Source organism: Balaenoptera physalus (assembly GCF_965194825.1).
Source record: "Balaenoptera physalus genome assembly, chromosome: 5".
Taxonomy (NCBI): domain Eukaryota; kingdom Metazoa; phylum Chordata; class Mammalia; order Artiodactyla; family Balaenopteridae; genus Balaenoptera; species Balaenoptera physalus.
Window position 1 is genome coordinate 89,044,686 of NC_138884.1, and position 20,980 is coordinate 89,065,665.

The window sequence follows — 20,980 nt, forward strand, 5'->3', positions numbered from 1 at the left end:
TAATTGCTAACAGTTATGCTTGAAACAAAACAGGTTCCTCTAGTTCCAAATAATAACTAAGAGTATTCTCCATTGTTGATGGTATCTGTTTTATACAATGTATCTAAAAAAAGGTGTTTTTTAAATTGGTTATAGTTTCACAAAACTACTATAATGACTAAGACATTTGTAGGTCTTTTTAGCATCATTTTTTTTTTTTTCCCATAATGAATTAGCTCTTTTTGACTGGTGAAGGATTCATTTTCATGATGTCAGACCACTGGATGGAATTTTGAGTTCTGGGAACTTTAAAAGGCTCATTATGTGATATATAGCATTCAAATCTAATTTGAGAGAAAATGCTTGACTAGGGTCCATTTCCTGAGCGTGTTTTTGTAAATAGATGCACATTTGGAATGTATACGGTATTTAAAATTTTATAGCCTATGTATTTCCCTCCCCACCAAAATCCAAATATTTTAGGGTACTTAAAATAAACTCATGAATATATGATCATTACAAATAAAACCAGAAAACTTAGAAATCATTCAATGAAAAAAAGAAAATAAATTACTATAAAAGAGATAAGATCATTCCTAAGCATTGAACTTAACATTGAGCTTCCTGGCCACCAAGGCCGTGGCAGGATGAAGTCTACTGTTCTCATTTTTAGATGAAAGAAGGTAGAAGACACTTCTAATACTGAATCCTAGATGATTTTAGCATACGGATATTTATGTAAAGAGGAATAAAATAATGAACAAGTTCTCCAAAAGAGGCTTTGAAAAAGTATCAAAATTTCTTCTTGGTTCTTGTATCAAATTTAGTGGAAGTATTGGAACATTATATTATGGGAAAAGAATTGACTTTAGGACAATAAAGTATTTACTTAGATATGCATATTACTGATAACCTCTATTGAAGCAGAAATACAGGTTAAAGCAGTTGAAGAAATGAGGATTAGCTTATCTCTGTTAAATTAAAGAAGGAGGCCAATAGATTGAGGGGGCTCTAATGCCATGGCGGCTACATAAGCCAACCCAAATCTAAGCCTGTAAATGCCTCAAGTTTATGAAATCAAAAAGCTAAGGACAACCAATCACAAATAGCCAACGAAGTTTTAAACTATAGCCAATCGAATAATTTCCTTTCTTTGCTTCTGCACTTTCTTTACATAAGTCTTTCCCTGGCTCTTGTTTATGGAGTGCTCCTAACCACTTGTGATTTGACACCCCCTGACTTGAGTCAATTTTTGCCCACGTAAACTCTTAAAATTTTTAATATGCCTCAGTTTATCTTTTAACATCCCCTACAGTTTTATTCAAATGTTATATCAGCTGTGCTTTGGACTAGAATAGATGCCTGTCCATTCAATGCTACATTGTAAACAGCAGGAGCAAATGTCTCACTACCTACTTGGATTCCTGGGACCTGGGAAAGGCTGATACCCTTCACAGGATACTCTCCGAGCGATAGCTTCATTGCAGCCAAAAGCCCAGTGGGTGTGAACAAGAAGGTAGGGAGATATGAAATGGGAGTGGCTCCTCTGAGCCTTCATCAGTGTGGTCTCAGGAAAAGAGAACTTTCCCCTTCTAATTAGAGGGCTCCGCATCACAGCCTGGCTTCTGTGAGGGAGGGCATGGTATATGAACTTCATAAACTCAGTGTAAAAAAAAACAAAACAAAACAACTTTTATCTTGAAACTCTGCAAACAAGGAAGTCTAGAATTAATACCCAGGCAGCTTTTTTTTTTTTTTTTTTTTTGGTGGTGTAATAAAATTATGAAGGTCAGCTTTTCTAAATTAATCATCTGTTTATTAATTTTTCCTTTTTTTCACTTTCTGGTGCTAGATCTTATTTTCTTAGGGTACTGACCTTTTTCTTTTGCACTCATGTTACTCCATGTCCTCCAAGAAGCAAATACCAATACCAGATTAAACATGCTAGAAATGTATTCAGGGGAACTTCCAATGAGAGAAAAGGGGAGGGAGCTGGGAGAGGCTTGGTGTGACCTTGGGTGAAGAAGAAAGGAAGGAAGGAAGAAAGGATGGGAGGGAGGGAGGGAGGGAGAGAAGAGAGAAGTATTGATTCTAGATGGGCCTTGCAGTTCTAAAGAAAGTTCATCATCGTCATCTGGTAGGTCTTGAGCCAGAGTCTCTACTGTGAGAGGAATTTCTGGTCTCCCAGGAGCAGACCTGCCTTAGTATTGCTGCCACACCCAGTGACTGGCTGGAGGCCAGTGGGAAGGCGTGGCCCTACGAGAATTCAGCAAAGCTTAGCAGCTGGGTCCATTAGTTAGTTATACTCTCAGTAGTCAGAGATCCAAAGGACCTTGGAGATCTCATGGCCACCAAAACGATGTACATATAATGGCCTTAATTTACCTTGACCAGAGTTAATCATCCTACTTTCTATTTTTGTTTATCTATTTAATATATAATAATAACAATCACTTTTTGAATATTCACCATGTGGCAGACACTATTAGAATCTTTACAGGCATTATGTTATTTCACCATCACAAACACCCTGTTATTATTCCCATTTTACAGAAGATTGCCTAATAAGTTTCTTGCATGGACTGGCTGTGATGGATTATTACATCATCTTCATTAAATTGAGAACTATGTTTCCCAGAATCCCCTCACCTATCTGGTCCCCCTACCTATAGAGTTAGCCAAAAGAAGGACCTGCAAGAGGTTTGAAAATTGGAAGTGATGCAGCAGACATTACTTTGAAAGTTATTCTGCAGCCAGATGAGGTGATGGACAGATGAAGCTGTGATCAGTGGGTTCCAACGTGTCTTCGTTCTCCTCTGCTCTGCCAGCTGTTCTCCTTGCAGCTTACTGGCCCTGAAGATCAACAGTGACCTCATGTATACCCCAAAACACTTGGCTGTGGACCCACAGAGCTGGTTGTCCTCCACAGAAAGAACAACTCTCCATAAAGCTCCCCATGGAATCCCCTTTTATGGTTCTAATTTAGGAATGGGATGTACTTGGCTTCTCAGACTGACTACTTGCTAACTTCTCTGATCTTCTAAACTCTCCCTTCCAGACTTTTACTTCCCCAGCCCCTCCCACAATTGTAAAGTCTATTTCTTATAATAAATTCCTTTTCCCAGAACCCATAGTGACTCTCCTCCCCTGCCTGAACACTGACTGATAGAGTAACGGTGCAATAAACATCTATTGAAAGAATGGGCAAGTTAAGCCTAGCCTAGAGATTGAGGTCTACACGGACAGCCTTCAGAGTCCAATGTCCTGTGTTTTGGATTAAAGCAAGCATGATCCATCTGTCTCAAATACACAAGAAGAAAATTTGACCAGAAGTTATTGAGATTAAAGTAACTCACTTGTAGTTTTCCAAGTGTTTTAACAGTATCTGCCACATGGTGAATATTCAAAAAGTTATTATTATTATATTTTAAATAGATAAACATCCTACAGTGTGTGATTTGTGGGGCAAAAATTTTGTCCAAAAAATTAAATAAATATGAACACCTACAAATGTACCTCGTTGGGATCCCAGATTTTTGTGTCCTAAAAAGCAGAGGATAACATTTTAGTCAAGAAAATTTAAGAGCAGGCATTATCTACCAGTCAAGCCCCTAATATTAAATAATTTCTAATGTGTCTAAAATTCCCTGCAAAATACATCTTCAAGATACTGAATGGTGCTAATTTAATATTACTCTCTCAATATATAAAATTGAATCTTAAAAAATATCTTCCAAAAATTATGGCTTTGCCATAATTTATATCAAACTTTTTTCTGAGAGTAATTTTATGAGACACTTTATCTCTTTTATGCTTTTCAGCTTTAATTTTGAACAACAGAGAATCAAATATGGAAAAAATATGTCACCAATGGTGCTATTACACCAACCTGGGGAAAAAAATATAGGTCCATAATTATAGTTGTACACAGTTCTTTTCTGTGCTTGCTCTGTTTGTCCATTTTGGTTTTGCCACAAATGTATCCTTCCATATGCTTCTGTATGGTAGCTGTGCCAGCTGATGTTCTATTTGGTTCAGGGGATGGGGGGAGGGGGCAGGAAGAGCAGAGAGGACCTCCCTCCTCTTTCTTGCTTTTTCTCTCAGCACTGTCTGTCCGCAGTTATCTACCCGCAGAGTGACTCTTTATTCCCACTCCTTTTGGCACTTCCAAAATAAGTTTCATCACATGCCTTAGAGAAACCAGCACCAGCCAAGGGGGACTCCTGATCAGAGGTCTGGGCCTGCACTCTGTGAGGCCCCACCTCTAAGCTGCTACTCTGATAACTTCTATCTTTTCCCTTCTGTTCCCAGAGCCCTTGGGGTAGTAGTTGCTTATCCTTATTAACTCTAGGTTCACCCCAGTGTTCCCTTTTTGCTCTGAAGGCCCCCAAAGCCTACATCATCATTCCCTGCATTAAATCTTCCTTGTTGAAACTCTTGATGTGAATTCTGTTTTACTCATTGGACTCTGTTACCATCACTATTACATGGCTTCTAGCAAGTAAAGAGGGGCTTATATTTTCTTCCTTACCTTTTTCTTCCCCTCAAGTATTTATGAATGTTTCTAAGGTATGTCATAAATGTCCTCAAGAAACATCCTATCAGCCACTCTGGGGCATCTGCAGTGTTTTTCTTCTTCCCAGTTCCTTATGATGTCTACTGCTAAGACCTTGAAAGCTATGAAACTTAGGTCCTGCTGATAGGCATTGAAGGTGAGGTTCTCCCTGCAGATCCAAATATGGCAAGCCATTCTACTCATTCTGCCCCTCAATCTACTGTGCCCACCCCTTGCTCCAAAAATATCCATCATAATATAACCTCCACTCTCTAGGGCTGCTTTCTTTGATGTACATTACAAGTTACTTTTGTGTTGGGCTCTCAGTATCTTTTAGACATGTAGGGAATAGCTTCCACTTTTACAGTCCATTTCATGGGGCTGAGCTGCAAGGTAATCTGTGTCACTGATAGAGGGAATTGCTTAGAATTACCCACGTTCCCACAGAGGCAAAGAGGCCCCACCCCCATGCCTGCCCAACTTCAACCAGAGTATCATCTGTTTTACCTGTTTTATTTTCCTTTCCTCTGAAGATTTCATTTGTACAAAGGAGTCTTCTGCTACAAAAAGCTTTTCAAAACTGCTAGCATAGAACCTCCTGGTATGTCCAGATTTACCTAAATCCAGTGGTGAAAATACCTAAGTTTTAATCTAGGACCACCGCTACAAATGTAAAAAATATTTGCATGGCCTGTGATTCTTAGGATTCAACATAAAAATTTCTCCCAAGTTTTGGAACATTTAAAAAGAATGAATTTCTCCCTTATTTTTTGAAAAATATTGCTGTGTGTACATTATCTTCAAGGAAACTCAAGGCCTACATTCCTTGAAATTGTATTTGTGGATCCAAAGAACTTACTAGAAAAATTGTAGTAGTTACACTTAATGCTTTGTAGGCACTAAGTACAAGAACTTCCATCAATGAAAAAGATCATAAATCAGAACCCCTGGATTTCACTAAACAAGAGAAAATTAAGAAATGTGTTGAGCTTCAGAGATTTCTAAGAAAACATTATACTTTGCATTAATATGCATTAGTTCCAAGGAGTAAATGAAAATTGCACATGAAAGGGATTTGAAAGTTAAAAAGTACTAACAAAAGTAAGGTGTGGATATTTGCAATGCTCTTCTCAATAAAAGAGAATACCTGGGAAAATATTTGAAAAGGTAAAAAACAAAAGAAAGGTTAATGAAAATACAAAATTTAAAAGAAATCAGAACTCTATATAGGAGGAAGCCATATGAAAACAGGATTTTTTAAGACTGGCTTATTTCTGTCAAAGTGATAAGTTCACTATATGCTAGTGTTTGTTAGTTAAAACAAGCAAAATGTGGGAAAATATTAGTCTTTAAAAACTGATCCATTTACTTGTGATAGTTGCAGTAATTTCTCTGTGGTTCCATAGATTTCTCAGATTTTTTTTCCAAAGGAAAATGATTCTTAATAGGCATTTCTGTAGAATTTTTGGATGTGTTGTATCCTGATGTAGTTTGGAATGGATTGCGCTAATGTAGATTTTTCTCTCACATGGTGTCCAAGTTAATCTCAAAGGTAGCTTGATGGTTTTCACGTATATATTCAGTTAGGCTAAATATTCTTTATTTCTTATGATGTGACTTTTAATTGGTAAATAACACTTTACTCATACTCATATTTAGTTTTCTTATTTATGATCCATTTAATCCAGTAGGAATAAATGAGACTATTATTAGCCTTAGTGACTATTCCTTGACCCTTGTAGACAGACATGTATTATTTGGGGATTTTCTGCATGAGTTCAACGTTGACCCTTTATGCTTTAACACAGTCTACATCTTAACAGCACCATAGAGACATGGTGAGTATTTTTGATCTCTAGATTGATAGGACAATAATTTTCAATGACTTTATAATACTTTTGAAGAAGTTGGACATATCTTCCATTATGATAACAGAAAGATCAACTCTCTCCCATCCTTGTGAAGAAAGAGGTTTTTTTTGACTCAGACGCCACACCATTCCAGTCAACTGGCCCTGTTATTCAATTTCTAGCAGAAAAGATTGCCTAATATTAACTATCCTAAAGCCAAAACAAAATTTTTGAAGGATCTCTAATTAACTAGCTGTAGCTAATGACTCTGTGACAAAAACTGCTAGTTTTCCCCAAAATAGGCATTCTTCCCTATTCTTTTAATAATAGCAACTGGAATTTTAGGTGATCACATGGGTGCCCAGAATAAAGATTTCATTTCTCATCCTCCCTTGGAGCTAAGTGTAAATATTTAATTAAGCTCTAGTCCAGAGGATATGAGTAAAGTAATGGGCAACTTCTAGGTCTGGCCTATAAAAGAGTCCATTGTACATTTTCTTCTTCTTCCCTTCCCACTAGCTGGGATGTGGATCTGATGGTGAGTGCTAGAGCAGCCATGTTCAGCCATGAGATATATGCCACATGTTAATAAAGATGGAAAGTGCTTTATCCAGTTCTGAACTACTTTTATGTAAACTAAGAGAGGAATGAGCTTCAATCTCATTTAGGTAACTGTTATTTTGGCCTTTGTTACCACATTCAAACAAGTATCCTAACTCATAAAACCCCAAGTACATAAAAATCTTATACTAGGCTATTGAATAGAGTGTGTAATTCTAGCTCAACTACCTATTACCAATATGAATTTGAGCAAATTACTGAAAGTCTCTTATCCTCAGCTTCCCTTCCCTTCTATAGAATGTAGGTTGCTATGAGGATTAATATAGTTAATCCATGTAAGTCTTCAAAAATATTAGCTAGTATATTAGAGCAGTACATCAACCCATTAAGTTATATATATGCAGTTTTGGCAAATAACTATTTCAAGAGTTTCTTTGGAAGTTACATCACTAGTTAAACTAAATTAGTTATATGTCATAAGGGCACATCAGTGAGATCTTTCGAAGCTCATATGGGTATTTGTTACCATCCACAAATTTCCTAGGTTAAATTTTTCTATGGTATAGTACTTAGTGATCTTTATTACTTTTTGGTTGTCAGTTGGATGGGATTCTAGAATTGATTTTTAAGTAAAAACCTTAACTTTATCCATAGGGACATCTTATTTCATTTCCATTAAAAGGTAGGTAGACCTTATATTGAAGCCTGTGTCCTGGAGGCTCTATAATTTTCATTCAAATGTGTCAACCCTCTTTCCAGCTTGAATTCTATGGACCTGGAACAGATGTCTAGAATGTGTGCATGCTAGTGACATTTTAAAGATTATTTCTTTAAACCATGCCCACCAAAAAATTCTCAATAGTTTTGCTGCAAGAAGCAATAGTCAGTAATCTTTGAGCATACCTATCAGATACAGGGTTCTTGGGGTTCCCTAATTACACTGGATTAGCTTTTCTAAAAGTTCTGAAAGTGGGTCCAAAAACTAAAGGTGTTACACAAAAGGATGTTTTCCTGATCCAATAAATTTAGGAAATGCTAAGTTAAACACGGTTAAGCAGGTTTCTTTTCTGCAGGAGTCCCGTGAAGACTTTAATATGATAAACGTGTGTCATAAATCTCTAGGAGAGAGCATTGATTGAAGCATTTTCCAAACTTACTTGGTAAAGTAGCTCTTGTTTTCATAAAGCATTACATAGACCTTTTATGAAACCCTAGTCTGGAAATGTTAATTCTGTGATTGACTTAAGCAGGGCCTTGGAGAGCTGAATGGGTTCTCTGTTGGCATAACCATCCCATCAGATTAAATCATTAGTCAAATGCTTTCTTGCCCCTATACCTTCCTCCTTTAACCGCTTTAGACACTACGCATTAAAATATTGACTATTTCTAGGGCCTGTCCTCAGGCCCGACTTAAGCTTTCTCTTTCTCTGCTGAATCTTGCCACTGAGGTCCCTCTAGGCCTAATAGCCAAGAACCTTAATTTTCTTCAGGGCTTATCCACTTGCTCTGAATTCATCATGTTACTAATGTGGCTTGTGGATGACCTGCCTGGTAATTTTATTGACTGAACCCATTTTTTTCCTCACAAGTTATCATGAGTATTCAGATTCTCTTCAATGTTCAAAGTTGCCACGAGGAACCTGAAAACTAGGATTCGAAATGCATGCATCCTAGATATTAAAACTAAATAAACTACAAATTTCATTAACAGTCAGAAGAAATTTGAATCAGGACATTGTTGGCTGTATTATTGATACAATATGCAAGAAGGTGTGTGAGGGAGTGGGTAGACTACTTTGAAGACTTGGGTTGTTATTGTTTTGTATTGTTTAATGGGATGATTACAGTCTTGTACAGGCCTGTACCCAAGACACACTTCACTCAGTGAAAGAGTTCCATCAATAACACAAAGATGAAAGCTGCTGTTAAAGTCTGTTATCTGGGCAAACCTTTGGCTAAAGATGCAAGAATCCATTTTAATAGCCTAGTTCCAGTCATTACTTAATAATACTCTAGGCCCAAGGGGAGGTGGCCCAATGTAGTAATTACAGTGAGCTAGGCCTATACATCTGACAGTGGTACTAAGCTTGCACTCCAGCTGTAACTTTTTCAAAGTGTGTGACTTTGAGTAAGTTACTTAAACTCTTAAACCCCTAAGTACCTCATCTATAAAATGAGGGCTAATAGTGGAATCTAATTCATAGAGTTGGTGTAAGGATTGAGAGGGTTTTTATACTGAGCTTGCCTGTGGGTTGATAAATATGACCCCAATATTAATACATACAGGTAATATTTAATAAATATGACCACCCACACATGCTCACATGCATACACTCCTGCAAAAATGCAAGACCCCAGCCTTGTTGATGTAGTAGCATGTTCCTTTTGTCATTTGTTCTACCAAATGATATACTTGGCCATAGGCTCTTATCCACTATTCTCGTCATGTTAGTTGTAGTACATAACGTAGTTTGAGTTTCAGCTTTGAAGAAGGTAGGACAACAGTCCACACATCTGCAGTAAATGTCAGCTGTCTATGAACCTTGCTGAAGGCTGTGGAGCGTCTGAGAGAAGTTTGAGGTAGATACTCAGTCTTTTGAAAGAGAGAAATTTAGTTACCCAAAAGGGACTGAGGAGAGGGTGTCAAAAGCCATTGGCTGAGAGGAAGAATTTCCAACATCTCAGGAGCAGCAGGTAGAGTCCAGACTCCAGCAGTGGTTGAGGGGCAAGGGGTGAAGTGGGGACAGAGTTGGCGAGAGCTGGGAGAGAGAGAGAGAGAGAGCCAGAAAATTACAGCTGCACCTATCATTTAAGAGATAACCCTTCCTCTCCATCTCCTTTTCCCATTGATGTGAACCTTGAGGGGTCTGATGCAGCAGCTAGTGAAGTGAGGAAAAAAAGTCTACCCTTCTGGTCCTATCCACCACCCCAAGGAAGGCTTCCAAACATGAAGCAAACTTGTGGGAAAGGGAGTGTTGACCAAGGACAGTACGTTTTGTATTGAATGAATAATACTGGAATTAGTCTGTTATGTTAGATGAGACTGGACTTTTTTATTACATACACTAGACTGTTCTTGTCATTGACACAGTTAATAAAATCTAAGGATTTTCATATTTCATTCAGGGGCAGGAGTAGAGTAAGTCCAAAAGCACAGTTTGAAAGGGACAGTGGAAGAAAGACTAAAGTTCTTTGTATTTAGTGTTCCCTGTTGAATTCATCGGGTTCGATAAAATATTTACCTATCTGAGGATTGTATAAATGTTTTGTTTTTTTACTTAAAAGTACACTCTGCACTTATGAAGCTAATCTAGTGAATTAACTTGGTGTCTTTTTTTTAATATTACTTTAGTAAAAAGTTGTCCCTACCCAGGGCAAAAACTTGTCCCTACCCAAGGCAAGTGACTGCATCCAGTGCTGTTTTATTTTCTTGTTTTTCTGAAGATGAATAAAAAACCAAGAAACCTTCCTTTTATAGTGTCCTAGTAACTGTAATGAAAAAGCCAAGCATTCATGGCTGAATGAATGCATGAGCAGTAGTTCCTTTACAAGTGAAAGAAAGCAAAGTTTATTCAAGCATGACTGCCACAGTCTCCTTTATATGCTTGCAAAATGTACTGGATAGACACAATGTATTCTGATTGCTAAACCAGGCTGAAGTTGCAGTAGTGTGGGTATGAGTGTTTCCACAGGAAAAAATATAAAACCATTACACAGGATGCTACAGAAACCATGTGGAGTGAAGGAAATGCAAACTTGAGAGCTGTGTCTTTGAAGGTCTGTGCACCTGCTGTGGAGCATAAGTGAGATGGTATGTCATATTTCACACATAGAAAATGATCAAATGGCAGATAGATATCTTTTCTAAAAATGTGTTTTAAAGAAACTGAGAACACTACCTTTTCAGACAGATAAACAGGATATATGGATCTTTGTTTTCTAAAGTAAGAACAACAGACATGGATGGCACGGAAGTTTTAGTAAGCAATGTACAAACTGCACATGAGGTCAATGGTGAAAGAACTTTTAACTCATGTGTCCATGTCTGGCACTGTTAGAGACAGAGAGAGTAAAGTGGTTAGCAGCTTCATTCTCAAATCTACCAACACTTTTTTATGAAGGGCTGGGACATTTTTAACCTCTGTTCCCCTTCAGCCAATCTATTTTTAATTACCTGGTTTGGGGGAAATTATTAAATTTGTTTATATAACACAAAAGAGGCACCTCATAGTTAAAAACTTAATTTTTCCCTAACATTAGGATTCTACTGTAGAAACGAGAAGGATGAATTGACTTGATTGTCCATTTTATTGTCCCTAAACACAGAGATATCAAATAACAAGTATCAAATAATTTTTGTAAATCCCTCAGAAAGCTGTGACTGAGTCATATCTATTATTTGTAAGTTGCAGTCTACAAATAGACATATACCCTTGAAATCTCTACAGATTAGACTGTGTACTTCTGTTGGATAGGTGGAATAGAAGAGTGATTAAAAGGATGGTCCCTGTTAGAAGTCTGTTTTACTGAAAAGACTCTTTTTTCACTTTGGCTTTTCTTACGAAGCATTGTTTTCATCTCTTCAGGAGAGTTGGCTCTTCACGTCATCCCTCTACCATGGTTCTGAACAAGGCAGTTCTCTAAACATGGGGAGGCTGCATTAGGAAAAAAAAAAAAAAAAAGCATGGTCCCTGGAATCATGTAAATGTGCTAGCTATCATATAATACATTTGCAACTTAAGCTCTCTGCATCTTAGTTTATACAGCTGACGTAAGAGCATAATAATAATACATTCCATCAAGGGGTTATTTTGAAGATTATGTAAGATAAGGAAATGATTACATTCTCTCCTGCTTCAATCCCTTTGATGACTTCCAATCACCCTTCTGATAAAATCCCCAAATCTAGATGTGGCCTATACAGTTGTACATAATGTACCTGCCTGTTCCTTCAACTTCATCTTGTTCTTTCTTCACTGTCTAGCTGAAAGACCCTCTTTCAGTTCCTCAAAAATTCCTGATTTTTGCTAACTCCGAGGTTTTACAAATGTTCTTCTTTGCCTAGAACACACCTCTGTCCTCCCACTCACACACACAGCACACAAGCTCACTCCCACTCAGCCTGTACTTCTCAGTTTAAACGTCACTTGTAAAGAAGAATCTTCTGATTTAACATACAAAACCATTCCTTCCCCTTATTATTCTCTTGCATAGAATCTCATTCGTTCCTAAAACCACAAATGTTGGGGTCCTTTGTTTGAAATGAATGGAAAGATAGACAGAAATCAGGCAGAGAAGGAATCAAACATTACTCTTCTTAGCTTTTGACAACATGCCAGGCTCTGGAAGCTGTGGATACATTCAAACCTCCCACAGGTTTTACAGCTTGGAAGAGCAACACAGAATTCTGGCTCCCTGTGAGAAAGAGGGAATGAAAGAGCAGGGCTCATGTGGCCATTTCCCCCTTCCAAAAACACCAAATAAATAAGTCACGACACTATCGCAGGGCAGGGTGTGTATGTGGGTGGAGGTAGGGAACTAAGAGGGTTAGAAACTCACTACACAAGAAGGAAAGACTGGGAATAGGGGAAAAGCAGTGCCTGCCTTCTCAGTTAAAATGTATTAATTTGACCCATAGGCAATGACCATTTCTGAAGTTAAATACAGACACATATCAGCAAATTCATATGGTTTAAAGAAAACCATACATGTATAAATTGTATACACATGTAAATATATAAATACAGTATATAAATGTGTAGATATACTAGTAGGATATGTAATATATATATCTATGTATATGTATACTACACATGTAGTGTACTGTACTATATTTTATAAATATATATGTATACATACATTATACTATATATATTTGTATGATTCTTTGGGTAATATCTGCCTCTGCTATCATATAACCTCCAAAAAGATAGTGAAGTAGGTCTACTTTATCTCTGCATCTCTGTGACTCATCACATCTTATAATAAATGGAAAAATTTGTTGAATGAATAATAGTTGCAGGGTGTTTAACATGTTATTTAACTTATTTTAAGAACTCAGTAGATGCTAGCTATTCTGATGATCACACCTGTTACTGCTTTTGCTGATAAAACATTCTTGATGTGTGGGTTATTGACTTTTGATCTGGGCTCTGTATTTCTAAGACTTCCACTTCAGAAATCCATAAGCTTGCCTCCGAGGGTCGCTCATATAGCTTGTCTTTCACTGGTCATGATTTCAGGTAATATCCCATAGTCGCAACTTCTACAGCTCCTAAGTTTTAAACAAGCAGAACTAGGGTGAGGAGAGACTATAACAAATTAGAGAGTGTATTCCTGTCCAAAAATGGCAGTCAGTTTTCCAATCTGTTCACACTTGCTTTGTGGGATGTGAATTCAGTGTTATCAGACATTCTGATTTTTCAAAAGAAGCTGAAAATCCATATTTTAATGTAAAACCTTCTAAATTTGAGAAACTAATTAAAAATTGCTAAACTCTATGTAGTCAGAAAGATACTCAGACTTCATGCTGCCCGTGGGCAGCTAGTTTGTGACCTCTGCTTTTATGGTAGTTGTCTTGTGGTGAGGTTTTATCAATCCTTTTCTTGTTTTTCATTTACCTTTTACATGAATATTAGTCTGTGCTTTTCAAATTGGTCTTGTAACAGTTTAATTTCATTATTTTATAAGGGATCTATTTCTAGCTGTTGCTTGTGTACTTCTACCTCTCTACTTTGCTTCTCTGAATCCCTCCCCACTTCTTTTTTCCTTGATGTCAGAAGAACTCTCAAGGTTAATTATCTTATTTATATTATTTATTTATTTTAAGGGCAGCATTTATAGCACAAAGGAAAAAAATGAAACGATACAGTATTTTCAAGCTATAGTAGAAAGAAATGGAATTTTGTGATGTATTTAGTCAACTCAATTTTAGAAATATTTGAGAAAAATTGACACAACAAAGTGAAAGCAATGATGTTACGCTCAGCTGATGTATTTCATGTGCAAATCCACGGAGTGATAGTTAGGATTTCTGGACTTCTCTTAACACTGATTTTTCCTTAAGAAACTTTTTTCCATATAAAAATAAAATTAGATTTTTATGTTAGCAGAGGTAGAAAGTACTGGGTGTTCGCAACTCTGAAATGCAATCTACTTTTGGATACATGATTATTTTCTATACTATGAGAAAAAAAATTCACTATTAAACTATGATCTAACACTACTCATTTAGAATTTTTATTATGTATACATATGAAAATGCTCTTTGAGAATTATTTAGACATAGATTTTTATCAAATCTTACACAGCCCTGTTTCTTTGCCTTTCTGCAAAGAAATCTAGTATAATCTTTTTGAAGACATTTCAAATGACAAACTCAACATGTGTAGCACTGTCAGTGCGAGTAACTTCAATGAAGTGTTGACAACATAAACATCTATGATCAAGTTCATGAACGTGTAGGCAATGACAACTATGCTATGACTGCTGCCTGGTCAACAGCAATTCATTTTAAGACGAATTTCCATTTCAGAAGTAGTAAAGTGTTAAAATATGTGTATCTGTATCAATGAAACACTCTACTCTCTAGAGCCTAAATGAGTTTCTGAAATATTAGTTTCATAGGAAAATTTATGTTCACTTTTCTCTTGATATTATTAGTGGTTTCTGAAAAACTTATATTTTAAAATAAATTATTTCCATAATACCATCAACTTGTAGTCAATAGTTGAATTGATTGAATATTTTACACTGCTCTTTTGTCTACCTTACAGTAGATATCCACTAAGCTATTCCCTTGTGGTGAGAAAGAGTTAAAAAAAAACTTTCAAAGCAACTCTTAAAACTTGTAACAAAGTACTGAAAAGAGTCAACCTAATGAATATATAGCATTTCGGTTTAATAAAACAAGCATTTATCTAAGGCCTTATGGTAAGTACTTCAGATAATTCAAATATAAGATTCCAGGTATCCATAATGCAAGGCAGACTGACAAGAATACTATAATAGAGGTAATAGTACTTCAGTTATACAAATATTTAGTAATGAGAAAAATGTCTCAATATCCATAATGCAAAGCCCACTGACAAAGTGCTCCAATAGCAGTAAAAAGAAAGGGTAATGGGAAAATCCAAGAGAGAGTGTTGTATGTGCCTGAATATACTGTACATCATTTTCCCCCCAAAATTAGGCATCAGAAAAAAAGGTCCTTATGGTCAAAACTTTAAAAGTCCTCTCTGAGGCATCATAGCAGAATGCGTAAGGCATAGGCTTTGAATCTACCTTAGCTGAGTTCAAATCCTTTCTTCCTTATTTACTACTTGTGAGTTCTTAGATGGAATAATCTTTCTGTGTCTTGGTTTCCTCACTGGCTAAAAAAAGAGATAATGATAGTATCTACCTGTCAACCCTGTTGAGAGAATTGAGTTCATAGAGTGTAACAATGCCTGGAACATAGAACCTATGTATCATAGGATCTCTACCTGCCTGTAATTATTGTACATCAATCTGAACTGCAAACTACAGAACTGTGGGAGTGGGGAGTGTAGCCTAAATCATCCTCAATCAATGCTAGTTTAGGATACATACAGAAGCCATCTGATGAAATTGATTAAAAGGAGATGAAGATATTTAAAACTGATTAAGCAATTATTTATGGGGTGTGGCCTCACAATTTTAAGTGTACCATGTTATTGCAAGCATCCTTTTAAAAACCATTTAAAAAATTGGTGAATCGTTAGTGTACATATTTGGGATGAATGAGAAAAAAACAACTTCTTCATATAAAGCAAGCAGGAACTTGTGGTTTGTAATAAAATTCCCAATGACAGAATCATAAAAGGTTTCAGAAAATTAGGTGCCTTCAAAAATTTAGACAGAAGTGAAAATAATATACTCTGAAAACAAAACAAAACACCTGTGATTCAAAGTGAGGCTCCAATGATGAAGTCATTGATGTCAAAGTTGCAAGTTAAAATTTGAATAAAATTATTTTATAAAATATGCATGGAAAAGGCAGTATTTACACATTGATATATAATTTTACTTTTATGAATAGTTTATCTAAAATGATGAACTATAAGTCTATTATAAGTAGACATATGCCTATTTTATCTACATTCCTAAAATTTTATGTTTGGCAAAAGTAATATTGGATTTTCCTTTATAGAAAACTGGAGGGATTACTTTAAATTCTGTTCTGTAATAATTCTGGGTGTCAGAGATTTGGAAAGGCTTGAGAGGGAGGTGGGATTTGAACCTAGTTTTGAAGAATAATTCGACAAAAGAGAATAGAATTAGATGTATTGAGAGACTATTTTCTAGGTGCCTTAGATATGTAATCACATTAAATTCTCACAGGTATTATTATTCCCAGCTTACAGATGGAGAACTTGAGGCTCAGATAAGTTGAATTTGCTCAAAATGCCACAGCCTGCACTGATCAGGCTTCGTTTTGAGCACAGGCCTTTGCAATTCCAGCACTGTGTGCTTTCCCTAATAGGCAATCAAGTGCAGAGGATGGTTCCTGGAGAAGACTGGGTTGGAATTCTCTCTGTCTTATGGAATATTTGGTGTAAATCATGCAACATCTTTTTCCTAAGTTTCTCATAGTGGGGATAATAACTCTATCTTTTCAAGGAGCTGCTGAGATTATTATATGAGCTTTTACAAGTAAATTGCTGGGAATAGCAACTGGCACATAAATGCTCTATGGGTGTTCACCTTGATGATGTAAGGAAAAGGGAAGGAGGAAAAGGACGGAGAGGGGAGGAGAGGAGGATGGTTTCCACTCAAATTGCCTCTTTCAGAAGCAGAGTGCATTCTGCGTAGGAGAGATGGGCGGAGCAAAGACATAATTTGACAAGGACAGAGCTATCAGTGCTCTCTCACTAAAAATGGAGGAAATAAGGGTTGGAGTGGGTCATTTTGGAATAAATCCAGAAATAAAAATATATGTTCCAAATACATATCTGGAATAAATAAATAGGTGGAAATTAACTGGGACTATATACTCCAATGGCCTTGGCAGTAAACAGATTTCCACACATCAATTCTTATAAAGATGTTTTTCCTGCCTCCTTTTCTCCCTGAATGCCTCACTCTGAGGGCTGCTAAATAAATAATGTATAGCCTACGAATACAGCCTAGATGTGTTCAATTTATCCACTATTTACTATTTAATCTCTTTAAGTCTCAATTAAGCCTATGTTTATAAAACTGGAAAAAGAATTCCAACTCATGGAGTTGTTGTACAACATATATCTTAGGTGTTTGGCTAGAACCTGGTATGATTAGTGCCTCAGACATCTTTTATTTTCCTTCATATATGAAGGTTCTTAAGATCAGCATACATCTTATAACCAATGAGTACTTTCAATGAGGGAGCATTGTTTTTCTTTCACTTCCCGGAGCTATTATTAAATCATTGGTGTGCCTTAACAGTGCTTAACTTTATTTCCCCTCAGAGAAGACTGTAAATCTAGGGGTCGTGTTGTATTTGCTAACCACTGTATTTTCAAACTATTAAAAAGTAAATGTTCAATAGAATTTTCAAACAATAAATGACACAATAATAATCAAGGGACTAAGATATTGCTGCAAAGAGGCACAAATTCTCAGTTATTTTATAAAATCTACCAAGAGAAGTAACTTGAGGACTCAGCAGCATTCAAGTAACGATGCTTGACGTTCTGAGACATACCATAACTGATGTAAGAATTTTCGTTTATTTATAACCCACCTTGTTCAGAAAAGGATTTAAGATGGCTTACAAAGATAAAAATAAATGACAAGTATGTGAGAACTCCGAGGGAGAGGAAAAAAATAAAAAAAAACACAGAGTATGGACTTAACATGAAGTCAAGAAAGAGCCACAAAAATAAAATTCTACAGGAATTTAAAAAAAAAAAAGACAATTCTCGAGGTTTGGAAAATGTCAAGAAAACTTTCCTGGTGGAACTAGGGCTTGCTATAAAGTATTTAGTTCAAAAGAAACTGGAGATTTGGTGTCTCTGGAGCATGCTTGCCACAGCTGTCTCGGAGTCTCCCCGGGGGCAGGAGGGTGCTTTTTGATGGGCAGGTGTTTTGGTGAAGATGAGGCCTCCCAAGGGCCTGGGCTCCTGGGAAGCCTCTCACACTTCGGGCTTCACCAATTATTTCATTTTCATAATAAGCTCAGCGCTTTCCCTAATTGCTTTACTTCTATCAACAGGTCTAGGGGAAAGATAAGGACATTTCATCTTTTAAGGGAGAGAATTTCAGGCACAGCCTGTAAAAAGATGTTAACTAAAAAATAAGGAGCTGGCTCTTGAACTCACCGGCAGACAAGTGGATTTTATGGACACTTAGGTATTCCGGGCGCACAAGGGATTTTCTTTTTGGATTCCCGTATTTTCTTGCTGTCTTATTTTTACTTCCAAGGGCAGAGTGTCAAGGTCCAAGTCCAAGGGGAAATGTCTTTCCCGGATCTAACAATCTCAGGTGCCAGAAGGACTAGGGCAAGGTTATCCCTTCCCTCGGAGGTGGGGCGGTGGGGGGGGGGGGCGTGGAGACAAGAAAGGGGAATTTAAAAAATCAATGAGGAGGCTGTGTTAGTTCAGATCTAAATGGAAAATCACCTCCACCCCTTAAAGCTCTGTCTGCTTGGGCAAGTTGTTCTGCCCCGCAGACTCCTCAACTAGAATATGGGAATATTAATCCCCTCCTCACAGAGACAACGTGAAGGAGGATCCGACATATGCATTCAGCCTAATCAGCACGGGGCTTGGTAAATAGATTCCCGGGTCCATCGAATGCAACTTTACGCAGAAGCAGCCTGGGAAAATTAGCGCCCTAGATGAGTCTTAAGTTTGGGAAACGCTGAGGCAACCTGGAAAGTACTTAGTAGAGTAATACGAATAACCAGTGGTGGTGAGGTTCCGCCCATTTGACAACCCACCCATCAGTGCGTACCGACCAACCAACTGGCCGGCTGGCCGGAGCCAGGGTAGGGTCACGGGCATCTCCGTTCCAGGAGGGTCATGACCTCGCCGCTTTGGGCTCCGGGACGTGTCCTCGCAGCTTGTCCAACCCCGCCGGGAGCCTCGGGGCCGAGGTGCGCCAGGTGGCGAGAGTGCCAGGCGCGGCCAAGTCGCGGCGGACTGAGTCAGCCACCCAACTATGCTGTGGAACCCGGGAGGCCGGCTCGGCTGCCCGGATCACTGAGCCCCGCTGCCCCCACGCCAGGCGCCTCTCCCCGCCCCCGCTGGCCGGGAGGAAGCGGCCGAGGCGCGGCGCCGAAGCACCTGGGCAGGGCGCGGGCGGCGGGCGCGGCGCTTCCGGAGCTGCGCGCAGGTTCGCGCTCCCCGCCTCCAGGTGCGGCGGCCGCGGCGTGCCGGCGGGAGTGACAGCGCCGCCCGCGCGGCCGCCTCCTGGAAGCAGACGCCGTGCAGGCAGCTGGCGGGGACCGGGAAGGAGGAGGCCCCGCGCCTGGGGCAGACTGGTGAGGGCCGATCGAACCGGCCGGGAGAGAAGCCGGCGCTTCGTCGCGCCTCCCAGGTCCGCTGCCCGCGCGCAGGGCGAGTCCCAAGGGCCGCGGTGGGCTGGTCGGCGGGGCCGCGACCGGGGCGGGAGGACCGTCTCGGGCTGAGCCGGGGCTTTCCGGCACCTTTCCGGGTAAATTTCCAGAGCGCCAAGTGTTCGGCTCCGGTTTCTGCCCCTTGGATTTCGCTCCCGCATGTGGGCGTCTAAAAGGAAACCAGAAGTGGGTAAGTGACACAAAAACTCCGCTTGCTAATGGGAGTTGACTCGGGAGGGTGACAATCCGGTTAGACAACTAGACCCCTTCCTCGAAAAGGAGCTGCCCTTTCTTGAGTTTCAGGTACCATTTTCTCGGTAGAGATAATGAGTTTGCTCGGATCTCCGTGCTCCGCCGCACCCTTCTTGTTCTACACTTTGAGACGGCAGGCCTGTTAATTAACTTTAATTACAATCATTTGTCCTCCACTTGCCTGAACCCAACCTTATACTCGAGAGCTGTAGACAGTGAGTTTACCAGATTGATCTCGTTTACTTGTGGAGACAGAGTCTCCTGGGAGAATGGGTGCCCATCTCATTAAGTAAAGTAAATTCATCCTCGCTTGTTTCCCTCACCTCCTTGCGGCGATCTGGAGCAATTTTGATTCTGGGGAAGGCTTCGTGAAATCATATTGTGAACTATAACCTTTGATAATTACAGGCAAGTTAGAAGCTAGTTTGTGTGGAATAGTGACATTTTAGGCTGTCGCAAGTTTGTATGGTGACAGCAACTTTTTTTTTCTTTTTTGCAAGCTTGTCCTTGAAGTAGGCTGCTCAGTGGAATATACTCTTTTGGTTAAAAAAAAAAAAGCGTACTGAAAAGTAAGCTATTTTTAAAAGTACGTTTAATCGGATGTCACTGTGATTACCAATAACAATATTGTACTTACAAGCTCAGTATTGATTTCCCCCCGCACTTAAGCACTCTACACCCAGACGAGTCTATGGAACATTGCCCATAAATAATTGGAAGATGAAGTTATGGCTGTTTTAAAAAGGAAGCTAACTTTTTTAAGGGGGGAAAAAAAAAAGAAAAATATTTTTGAACTCTTAGTTGTGACTTTTATGCCCTTACAAGAGAAATACTGAGGGGAAAATCCTCATGGCATTCCACTGTTTAACTATGTTTAAAAAAGAAAGAAAAAAGTAAAATGGGTCATGGAACTAGGCTAGAGCCTAAAGTGGAAATATCTCCCTGGCTCCTTTTCAAACAGATATTTAACACATACACACTTAAGGTGGGTCTTGACACCAAGAGTGTTTTATATAGACTTGATTTGTCAGTACTAAAAGATTTATTTAAATTAAAATGTACCTAGAGGGGAAGTCAAGTGACTTGTTAAAACTTATTTATCTGGTCATGTGTGTGTTTGTATTTTTTCCTTCCTCTGTAAGCCTGTCAGATTTTATATGCATTGTCCCTGAAAGGAGAAACGGATGGTACATTTAAAAACACACACACACATATATATATATATGT

General features: G+C 38.5%; 2 protein-coding genes across 14 annotated transcripts in view; one reads left to right on the top strand and one right to left on the bottom strand.

Moving 5' to 3' along the window:
- The window catches only part of DTHD1 (death domain containing 1), a 109,273-nt gene extending 98,306 nt beyond the window's left edge, over nucleotides 1-10,967 (bottom strand). For all 4 annotated transcript variants that reach the window (XM_082464552.1, XM_082464551.1, XM_082464550.1 and 1 more), the window contains exon 1: nucleotides 1-10,967. This exon is cut by the window's left edge. The gene's annotated coding sequence lies outside the window, so the exon portion shown is untranslated.
- Nucleotides 10,968-19,309: 8,342 nt separating this feature from the next.
- Nucleotides 19,310-20,980, top strand: part of ARAP2 (ArfGAP with RhoGAP domain, ankyrin repeat and PH domain 2) — a 206,873-nt gene continuing 205,202 nt past the window's right edge. For 4 of the 10 annotated variants that reach the window (XM_082464520.1, XM_082464521.1, XM_082464515.1 and 1 more), the window contains exon 1: nucleotides 19,313-19,691. The gene's annotated coding sequence lies outside the window, so the exon portion shown is untranslated. Of the gene's footprint in view, nucleotides 19,692-20,980 lie in introns of all 10 variants that reach the window. The other 6 variants (XM_082464516.1, XM_082464514.1, XM_082464518.1 and 3 more) reach the window with 5 other exon arrangements.